The sequence below is a fragment of the Zerene cesonia genome, chromosome 15 (assembly GCF_012273895.1).
Source record: "Zerene cesonia ecotype Mississippi chromosome 15, Zerene_cesonia_1.1, whole genome shotgun sequence".
NCBI classification, from domain to species: Eukaryota; Metazoa; Arthropoda; class Insecta; order Lepidoptera; family Pieridae; genus Zerene; species Zerene cesonia.
In genome coordinates, this window is record NC_052116.1 from 5,166,529 (window position 1) to 5,178,912 (window position 12,384).

The following is a 12,384-nucleotide window of genomic DNA, read 5'->3' on the forward strand; positions in this document are numbered from 1 at the left end:
CATTTAAATATAAATACGAACTTTTTTTTTCATAATAAGCCTACCTTAACGTTTTTTCTAAGAATCAAATTATGAAATATGCTCAATCCAGAAACTTCTTCAATTAGTTTTATTTTACCGTCTAAAATATGTTTTTCTGTTCAAACAAGCGGTATAAATTAGGAAACTCATATATATTACATAAATTTATTTCTCATACCTTCAGTAGGCTAAAAAGATTTATAAATGACTGAATATTTGCGATAGATGGATGTAATCAATTTTGTTAATACAAGCTATTATAACGGTAGATTACCTCAATTTGTATTTACTGCAGAGCATGTTGAAGATTAATTGAATTATTGTCGATATCAGGAATATAACACGGAGTGTGCCAAGCGATAGGAAATTAATCCAAACATGTTATGTAATTATGTCTTAATAATTGTTGAACAATTTATCTTAACTAACTGATTAGGTGACGTCATGTAGCATCTCATTGCTTTAAATTTAGTATAATGGTGGTCATATAATAGAAGCGGTTTATTAAATTTTTAACTTTTTTTTTATTTTTATCAAGCTTATTTGAAAAAAATAACAACGAAACTTTTAGATATTTGTATTGATTCTTGATTGGTCTTAATATTAAATTGGTCATTTATTTTTACACCACGTATTATTTACACATGATGTTACATTCATGAAAAACTTTACGCTACGTGAGCGAAATAAATGCTCATAAAAATACATCTCATAGCTTAAACATCTGTTGTTATCCTAAGAAATAGCTACTATGAATCAACCACCGCATCACTCAAATATTCATACGAAACAAGCATAACAAATAGCACCCACTACAGGTGTATATTAATGTATGCATGAGCTCCAGAAAGTTCTACACAACAGCGAAGCTGATTTCATAGTATTTCAGGCAGTCGAAAGATGGAGTAACTTGCAAGACGTGGAGTGCACTGAATAGCTTTGTAAATTTACATACCTTCGAAAAGCGAACTTTACGATGGAGTAGTTGTTTGCGAACTGGCTGTCCCCTGGTCGCCTCTAAATGAATAGATACCGTATTCATTCTAGATATATAATTAATTCATATTTTAAAATTTTCTCGAGAGTAATAAAATATTTTGTAATTCTCTTTTTCGGTTTTTGATCCGATATTTATGATTAATGTATTAAGTGAAAAATAATATTCACAATTATATCAAATTTTCAATATCCTCCTTTTACAATTTCCTCTAATAACGTATTTTATATTTTCCATTCTTACTGGTTCAAAAATAAAACAAATCAATAAGTAATATAATGAAATAAATACGAAATAAAATACGACAACGAAATCGCAACCGCGCTATAATTATCTCTGTTTATTTAAAATGATTTCAAAATTAAAGGAAATATTTTCATATTAAATCAATTTGTGTTAATGAAATGTATTAATATTTATAGCATTTATTACTCTATATGGAGGTGCAAGGTGAGATTGTTCAGTTCTTTTTTTAATCCGTAATAGTGCTTTTGACGTTTTCTAAACAGAATTGCAAATTCATTTAGCATTTATTTATTAAATGAATTCTATTTAGAAAAAGTTACTTAAATTATTCAATACCTCCGTGAACGTTTCTATGTGACCCCAATTAATTTTATTGGCCTTATGTATACATTTTTGGTATAATTTTAATTTCATTCATTTCATTATTAGGCCATTTTTTCTCTTAAATACACTATATTGCTATGAAGTGTGATTATTAATGTTAAATTTTAATAAGAAGGTTATCATGAAGTCATCAATTGTTATAGTAATTTTGATATGACACATTTCTCAACGAGCACAGATGCAGTGGGATAGAGATATTGAATCTTTTCAACATTATGAAAATATTTCAAATATAAAAGCATTTTAAAGTTTTCCACTTCCCTTCCATCTGAAATACGAAAATATAGACAAGGAAGGACTTTCGGATAAAACTTGAAATTTATATATGGACTGAGAAGCGCTGACAAGAAATTTTAAAGTAGAAGCTTTCCAAAGTTTTAGCCCATATTTTGTACAAGTTGCGGAAACCGTATCTTATGAACACTGAATAAATGATAAAGATTTATTGGAAACTTCGCAAGAGTTCAAAATATTATCGATCTGTTTATTCATCGCCATCTTCCAATATTGAATGAATTTTAAATGCTAAAAGATTTCAAGTCCTGAGTCCAAAGTTTTATGTGACGGAGACACAGTTGTAAATAATAATTATTATCCAAAGTACAGAGCTATTTTAATATAATGTTTTTCGTGATAAACGACAAGAAATCTAAAAGTTCCCCAAGCAAGTAGGTCCACACTTCTATTTATCACTTATATAGATTTATATATAAAGCGTTAGTAATACCACCTCAATAAATATCGTTTCTTTTTTAATTTAATTGATTTTGATGAACACATTGACTTTTTAACATATAAATACTTCCAAAAAGGGGCAACTATTATAATAGCTTATGTAACATGTCACCAGGAATTAAAAATACAAAACAAAAAAATAATGTATCACATAATGCGTAAGTTACGAAATTATACTATTTTAAATTAATTTAAAACAAATAACTCAATTGTGAAGCCATGTTTAAGTCCTTAATTATATTTCCCCTAAATTCAAAACTCTCAGATTCAATTTTGCAAAAGCATACTGTCATCATTAATGTAATTTCACAAGACAAATTAAGGGATTACTTTTACAAAATGAACCGAAAATAAAGTCATGATCCATCAACCAACCATTAAATTCACTCATAACAAAAATATATAATAAATAAACATCAGCGACTGTATATTTCCTAAACACATGAGCTTTAATTTTAGCACACTTTAGGTTCAAAGAAGATAATGAAATTTTGCTACAAAGACTAAGTTTTTCTTTGTACAAAGTTTTACTTGACAAAGCACCTTAAACCCTCTCGCTAAGCCAGGGAAATACATGCCCGAGCCATCGCAAGGCTACACTTATAGCGTTACCTTTTGTATAAAATATGAAAACAGTAACCCCCTGAGAAATTAAACTTTAAAACAAAAGATATAAGGTCCAATGTAATTTTGAGGGCATAATAACTGGAGACGGTTATTTGACTTTTAAGGCGATGCGAAGTAAAATGGGAATATCTAATTTGTCATTTTAACTCGATATCAACTTTGTCAAAATGCCAGCGGCTTTAACCCTAATTTGGCAAGAGGAAAAATTATATTGTATTTATATCAATGTGGTTTATTTAAATTATGTTATTGAAAAATTAAATAAGACCCATTTTGGGCCTAAAAAATTACAAAATTTTTCAAAAATAAAAACACCCAATTCACTAGCAACACTAGACGTTTTTCGAACATCCTCAGTAGTAATCCATACTCCAAACTGAGTGTTCAAGAGGTAAGAATACAAAGTGCAAATTATCCATTAAGTAAACTGCACGCGGACAATGTCTTTTAATATTACAACAAATGTTTAGCGACATTATTATAACATGAAAATTTTATTTATAAAAAATCATTCCCTAATTAAAATATGATATAAATTTGTGAGATCCATATAATTGGATTTTAAGTTTTTTTTTATATTAATTTCTTTTTAACTATTTACCTTTAATGTAAATTTTGTAAAACAGCCTCAACTATATTTTCTTTTGTTAACTTATATTTTAGTAAACACACTATATATTTGGGGAAGTCGCTATATAACATTATTTATCTTTATAATGTGGTATTAGCAAGTGATGAGGATATAATTATACTGTGTCCCTGTGTTTTTCTTTTTTCAATTGTTAAATTTATACACTAAGCCTCTGTTGACGTCGGACTTACAGGAAATTTGTTGTATGTACTTGTTTCTTTCAGAATTCAAGTGTGCATAAACCAAGTATTGTCAAATAGGACAGCATAGCGGCATAGGAGCAGTTGATAATTATGATTGCTTTATCCTATTAATATTATAAATGCGAAAGTTTGTATTGATGTATGGATGTTTCTTACTCTTTCACGTAAAAACTACTGAACCAATTGCAATGAAATTTGGTACGTAGACAGCTGGATAACTGGAATAACATATAGGCAACTTTTTATTCCGATATTCCTACGGGATACGCACTTACGCGGGTGAAACCGCGAGGCACAGCTAGTGATCAATATCCGGAGAGCAAATAAGAGCGTTTCCATGGAGAAACGACCGCCCACATTTTCTCTTACATCGCTCGCATATATATTTATAAGGATCATAAACATTAATTTATATGTAAAAGTTATATATTGGTGAATTTTATGTACCTATCTATTAAACACTGTATCAATCAATATTTGAAAAGTTGAAAAATTCATATCAAAAAAATATATACACTTGTATTAAATTCAATATAATGACAATAATAATATGTTATTATTAGATATAAGTGTATATTTTGATCAATAATAATTGAGTTTTATTTCAAATAGCAAAATTAAATATAAGCGGTAGAAAAGTTATTAATTTGTTGATTAAGCTACTAATTCTTCTTGGATCAGTTATTTTTATTTTTTCTATAAATTATGCCATTCGAGCGAAACTCGCTTCCGGAAATTCTGTCATAATAAAAACGATCACCCCTTTAGAATAACACAAAAACATCTTTTCACGCGGCCCTACTGTAACGAAAGCGATTTTCCTTCTTACGTTAAGAAGTCAAGGTGCAATAAAAGGGTTTAATCACACTAATACTATAAATGTGAAAGTTTGTTAGTTTGAATGTTTGTCCGTCAATCAGGCTAAAACTACTGAACGGATTTTTATGAAAGTGGGTTAAAGACTGGGTATGCATCTGACATTACAGGACAGAGCTGACTTGGGTGATGAGATAGAATATGAATCTTGATGTCCGGGTGGAGCCGGGATGAGCGTCTAGTTTAATATATTATAGTAACATTAATATTAAACTATTATAAAGATTAGATTAGATACCTAATACAGTCACTATATGTATTATTGGATTAATTTGTTATACGAGTAACTAAAAACTAAAATTTGTTAAAACTTTAAATCGTTGTGGAAATGAAACAACTTTCCCAGTTCCACTAACAGTTTACTCTGCTTACAAAGTACTTTACTTTGTTTAAATAAAAACATAAAAGCTCGTTTTAGCAATTGTTTGTCTTTTTGTATTTGGAACGCAGTAATTGAAACGGAGAAACGTGAAGCGTGAGATTTTGCAAAACCCATTGTAAATATTATTATGTCTGTCTATCGGCACTACGGCACTGTCTAGTGTAACCAAAAATCAAATAAATCTCAATGTTAATAAACTGTTGATAAATTATTTCAATATGTGATAAATATAAAGTAGAGCAAATTGTGATTACCTACTTACATACTGTCTTTTCTGTTTTTGTCTACGTACATAATTCTTTCTTGCGGTATGTAAGTAGGAATTTGGGTATTTTGGTTCCTATTTTCACTACAATTTTTTTTTGTCATAGCGGGCAACTGAGCTGGTGGTTCGCCTGATGGTAAACGATCACCACCGCCCATGAACATTCGCAAAGGCTCAGACCTCTAAGAATGTGCTGCCAGCTTTTAAGGGATAAGGGGTAAGGAAAGGATTGATGACTGGAATGAAGGAATGGACTGGGACGGGTGAGGAAAAGGAAATAGGCCTCCGGCTCCCCCACTCACCGTACGAAACACAGTGGCATGCAACTATTTCACGCCGGTTTTCTGTGGGGGTGTGGTACTTCCCCGGTTCGAGCTGGCCCAATTCGTGTCGAAGCATGCTCGACTCCCACAATAAACAATATATTTGTTAACACATTTAGATTAAATGTTATTAAGATTTATTACTATTTACTTTTATTTCATAAACTCTTACTTTCACTTAATTGAATAATGTTAACTAATTTTTAATTTCTGAATTATATTATAATATTTTCTATGAATGTGGTTGCAAAAAAATATAAAATAAATTTATTTTAGACGTACAATATCATCACTGTCACTGAATAGAAAACATTAAATGACAATGCATATATTGTTTGAACATATCTTGCTTGACAAAAGCCTGATCTGAATCTAGATACGTCAGCTTCGTTAACATTTCCTGAATAAAGCGTAGCCAACTGGATTGGAAGGTGTCATGCTCTAGCTGTGGATTTTCCAACTAGTTAATTGAATATTGTATGTCACCTACGAGACACCCACGATACGATAAATTCAATTAACGATATAGTGTTCTATATGAAGATCTCGTAGTTAATTGTTATTGAAACTTAATTAAATGGAATGCTTAATGATGTTCGTTTTTTCAAAACAACGTACTTATAAAATATTATTATTAAATAATACAACAATTGTGTAACTTAATAACTTATAACAATAATAACTTCATCTCACTTATTGTTAATTACTTATTTTTTACGGGCTTATCTCAGGATCTAAGAGACCTTTTTCAAAAATTATTTCACCATTGGATATGTATGAGATTCCTAAGTGCTATAGACTATATAATATTAGCCATGTTGGGAGGCATTTCGATCAAAAAATACCACTAACATATGTTACGACGTAGATGAATGCATAGGTAATCATATTTAACAAAGAACTAAACCGCCTTCTTTCCTCAGAACAAGACAATTTAAGTTGATACGGGAGACACGAATTTAAAAAAAAAATCATCTTAGAAAGTAATGTGGCATATTTATAACATCATTCTTATTTCTGAAGCCGGTTGAAAAAGCAAGACAAATAATAGAATTCCGCCTCATATTTTTGTAGGTGACATTAATTTAGTAAACTATACCCGAACATTATACCGACAAACAAGACAATATATTAGGGGTAGCTTCACGAAAATTGTCTTGAGCATGGAAACATAATTATAACACACATTTATCTCTGAATTCCTGACGTTGCGCTCAACGGAGCACGAAAATTTATATGCAGCCTTCGTAGTTTATCATAACAATGTGTTTTGGCTAAAGAATCTATTGAAACTACGTTTTATTTGCTTGAAAAACTTGTTTTTATCGACGTCCTCGTTTTTCTTGTTTTCTTGCCCACGGAAAAAGTAATTATTTAATTTTATTTTACCACTATTTATTTACTAGTTTCAACGGGTTGACTACAACCCGAAAGAACTTGATTATAACGCTGAGGCGCTGCTTCTAATTATGTACATGTTTTCAAATTAGTTTTGAATTGAGTTATATTTCAGTATGTCTAAATTAGTCATTTATTTTGATATGGGTAAATTATGAAATAATGTGTAATGAAATTATGAAGAAATGTACGGGGTAAAGATGAATTTAATTTATTAATTAGTAAGATAAATTATTAATATTTTGCTTTTATTGTTTTGGTTAACGCACCAAATAAAAACCAATTTTAATCCAAACATATATTTTGAAATATCATACCATAAATACTAGCTATAAAGATGCATATTGTTTAATTACATCTCTATTATAAATCAAAAGGAAACCACCAAAATTTAATTCCAAGGAACATTCGACCATTCAAATATTTCGTAGACGTAATACGAAACCGCCTTGGAAGTACATAAATTATAACTAAATTATTTAGCAAAATTTACAGAAAATACAAATCATGGTGAAGAAATTTATAAACTTATCACGTTTGGGACAATTTATCTTCATTCTCAACGCGGAATGTGACACCATATCAATCTCATATTCCCGCCTACCGCCTACTCACTACAGCTACCGGAGTATACATCTTATACCTACCTACACATTTTCTCGTGATTTTGATTTATGTAAAATCAATTCGTGTAAAATCTGCATATTACATTTTTCATGAAGAATCTAGAATACTAATGATATAGATGCGAAAGTATGTTTATTTGTTTAAAAATTATTAATTTACTTTCACTACGCAGGTGAATCCGCTAGCGACAGGTAGTTGTTTTAGAACAAAATGTATGTAGTTTAAGTATTAAAAAAGCTGTAATTTCTAGTATTTACACTAACATAACTTAAATCTAAAAAATTAACAAATAAATTGAACAAGGGGTTGTGTTATTTATTACGCTTTTATAATATTTATTAATATAGGTATTATTAATTTAAAAGTAATTAATACTTATATTTACCCACGGCTTGTGTTTACAATTTGAGCCCTCTACTCGAAACATCTCAAATTATTAATCCCATGTTTGAGTAATTACTCTTAAGCAAAGAGATTTTAATTCTGAGAGCAAATACAAATGGTTCAAATTAATGACAAAACACAACTTCAGGTACAACTGTTACAGTTACTAAAGTTCTATCAGATAGAGAAATTAATGTATTTGCTTACAACTACGACTAAAACGGAATGAAGAAAGAGTTTGTTGTAGCAATAATTTATGCATGACGTTATTTAACAATTAGCTTTTGCTTTTGCTCGCGCACGAATATTAAGAAACGAATACTTAATACTATGAAGATTAATGGTATGACAGCAAGGTGATTCGACTCATTTTTTTCTTTGTTTGTTGAATCTGAAATGACACTCATTTCATTGTTCTATTGTCTTTAAATAACCAACTACTTGTGATAAGGAACCAGTATTATCAGTCACCCGCTAGTTTTCGAAAATGTAATATATATTGTCGGGGATTTGGGTTTAATTATACCTATTAGTTTATGAATAGGTACTTAACGTAATATACTTTTCACCCCGTAAAGATTCTAGGAAAGGAAAATATATACAATAATACTTTAGCTATATGTTGATGCAATTTTATATGAAAGAAAGCTGTTTATACTATATTCATAAATATTACTGTTATGGAAATCTGTACATAGTGAAATATCGATTAGCTAATATTGTATTGATAGTTGCAATTGTGATTATAACCTTTTGGTAATTTATTTCTAAACAAGATGCATCGAGTGATTTAACCCAATTTACAATGTATCTATTATCTACTGAACAACAATCAAATATTACTTTGAATTTATTTCAAATTTAGTCTGTCCCAATCAATATCTACGTACTATTCTTTACGAATGTCAAAGGAATTGAAGCAACTAGCAAACCCGATCGTATTGTAAAAGTTTCTACCTCTAGAACTTATTAACTAGATCGAGATTCCAGACAATTCTTTCTTTGTATACACTCTTTTCAAATCTACGTAGTAGAGCTACGTACTAACAAAGTTAGTGGTATACATTACAATAAAACCGCGTTTCTTTGGTTTATTGTGTGTATGTAGGCAAAAAGCATCTGCTAAAACTATCGATCGTAATAACTATGGTATACTTAGGTATTTGGATAGAAATATCTACTTTAGGTTCGCCTTATACTGATATAAATGACTCCTTCCACCTTATTTTCTTTAGAGATACGAAAATTATTGTAAATTATGTGTGACTGTTATATATTTTTATTCAATCTGAAAGACCCAACTGCTATCAAATAGATAAATTATCGCGGGAAGAAAGACTGTATGCCTAAAGTTTCCGCGGCACAAACATACCCCTCTTGAACGTTTTATATTTTTTAAGCGGGAAAATGTAGCTATGACGTATGACGAAAATATATCAGTATATTTTTTATCCACTCTGTTTTCCATTACCATCATTTTAATAAATACGAGATAATTAAAACGTACAAAACTTTCGAAAATTACAATATAAGCCCAAAGTCATAAAACACAGTCGTAAACCTAAAATTGGGAGTCGGATTTGAAATAAGCGGGCTTTATGGGGCTATGAAGCCCCTTAAAAGATTGCATTGATCCATTTTAAATTAGGATAATGAATACCTTATAAAGAAACGGAGTTAATTTACAAGAAACCAAAGAGGCTTGACTAATTAAGAAAACAAGCATGACCTTGGAAATTACGTTTCTTTTAGAGTTCCCTAGAGAACAAAGTAATAGAAGGGGAATCTTGTCGTTGGAGAATTTAGGCAGTAAAATAAAATTACCTTTTTCACCTTATTTTCCTTTTTCGCTTCGGTACAATATTCAATTAAAATTTAGGGAGAGGCCTTCCCAAATAATGGTCCAAACAAAAGTGTAATCTTATAACGTACTTAACTACCGTGTCATATCTATAGAAAAAGGGATAATATAATCTATTTAAATAAAAACGGCTCATTGGATTAATGAATATTCAATACCTGTACCTCTGTGATCCAAGTTTATGTTTCTGCTAGTATTATGTGTTTGTTCTGAAAGTTTAGGTATAGAAATTATCGTGGAGGTTCATATCACAACTCCGCTACTTACTTTGTCTCACATTACCCAAGCGACCTCAAAATTTCGCTAAGAACTCGACGTCAGCATGATGAAATTCAAATTTCTTTATCTAGACAAGCACGACCTATAAAATACGCGTTACTTTGCAGTTTTTCCAAGAGATCGCTTGATTTTGCGATAACTTAAAAAAGCTTTTTTCGCTACATTAAACGTCGAAGGCTTCATTCACTGGCCGTTACATTGGGTTAGGTGACGATAATGTGTGGCTTTCATATAAAATTTACATATGTGTCGTAGTGGGGCTTAAAAGGAATGTCTTTATGTGTTTTTCAAATGATTTATAAATATTTTTAATTACATTCCTGTACAGTTAACGCAGTGTAATATAAGCCTTGCTTTGTATCTGACTCACGCAGTTGTGTGAGGTCTTCTGATTGAGTTGGATAAGTTTTACCATATAAAATAATCAGTATATCTATGGCTACTTCTATAAGTATTTTAGGCTTCACACATTTCATCAAATTAAATTCCTAAATTGCTTTTTTTTTTTTTTTTATGTCACAGTCGGCAATGGAGCTGGTGGGACGCCTGATGGTAAGCGCTACCACCGCCCATGAACATTTATAGAGGCGTAAAGTCGATTACAGACCTTATGCCTCTACAAATGGATAGCCGACTTTAAATTAGGAAGGGATTAAGGAAGGATTGGCGAGAGGAATAAAGGAAGGGACTGGGAAGGGGAAGGAAAAGCATATGGGCCTCCGGCTCCCCCACTCACCGAACGAAACACAGCAGAATGCTATTTCACGCCGATCTCCTGTGGGGGTGTGGTACTTCCCCGGTGCGAGCTGGCCCAATTCGTGCCGAAGCGTGCTCGACTACCACATATAAACTTTTATAAATTTTATAATATCATCGTAACTCATAAATTAACCTTTAAAATTGCATTTATGAAATCTACGTTAACGCATTCTTATTTGTATACCTTTCTACCTCACTCACCTCACAGTACTGGCAGTACTATTCTACTAAGACCTTTAAGGAAATAAAATCCACCGTTCAAAGTAAAAGTGTTAAATACTAAGCACATTTAGAAATCCTCGCTTAGGTGCTTTTAGCACTTAACTTTAGCCAGTATTATGGCGTTAACAAATGTTGTGGCTGCATTTACACCAGTCCCTCGGTGCAATGTTGATAGCATTTATTGCACGAGTTTCTAGCTCGTATTTTTATGTGAACTAAAAGTAACATTATGTCTCTGGTTTAATGACGTAATAAAATACATAGAAAGCTTCCTTTGTAATGCACTAAAGTCTAAATTCTACGACGATTTTACAGAAGGTTTTTGCCAATATTTTACCTAACACTCCTCTCTCAGAGTCGCTAGTGACTCTTCTAATTCTTATCATACCATTTGTAAAATGAGCTTTCTCTGACAACGCAAATGTTTATATTGATGAAAGATAACAAATTAAAATGTACATTAAAAACAAAGAACTACCACACAGCATAACACCGCGGCCGAGTTAAAAAAATAGGAATAATCTGATTAAAATTATTAATTAATGTGAACGAAAACAATATTTCTCTAAAATTAATTTATCCAGCAGACAAAACATAACAAAAATTTTAAGAAACCTTGGATATTATAAATTTGACTGTTCCTATTTACAATTAAAGCTATTCTTCTTCAAAAATCGACGCAACGCAGAATGCAGAATGAAAATATTTGAACAGTAAAAAATTCGTAAAATGTTATCTCCAGTCTATATAAAGAACACTGAAAAAGTTTCATTCACGTTGTTGCAAAAATTCGTTCCAAATAAAGCATGAGATAAACATCCCACCTACATCCATTGTTATGGATAACAACCCTTCTATTGTATAACTAGGTCTTATTTAAACCAGAAACCACCTGCGACTGTCTGCGCTGCGAGTTATGTACAAATTTCTGGTTAGAATAACCTGATATATAAAAGGAAATAATTATATGGAATTTCTATATAAAATAAAATAGGAAATAAAGAATTTCTACATAATTATTTCCTATTTTATATCAGGTTGCTCCATCGTTATAGACATCCGATTTTTTTTAATCGAGCAAATAAAATAAGGGATCACAATCAGCATATCTACTCGATTGATTTCATGGGTTAAGGAAAACAACGCCAGTAAAGCAGCATATTC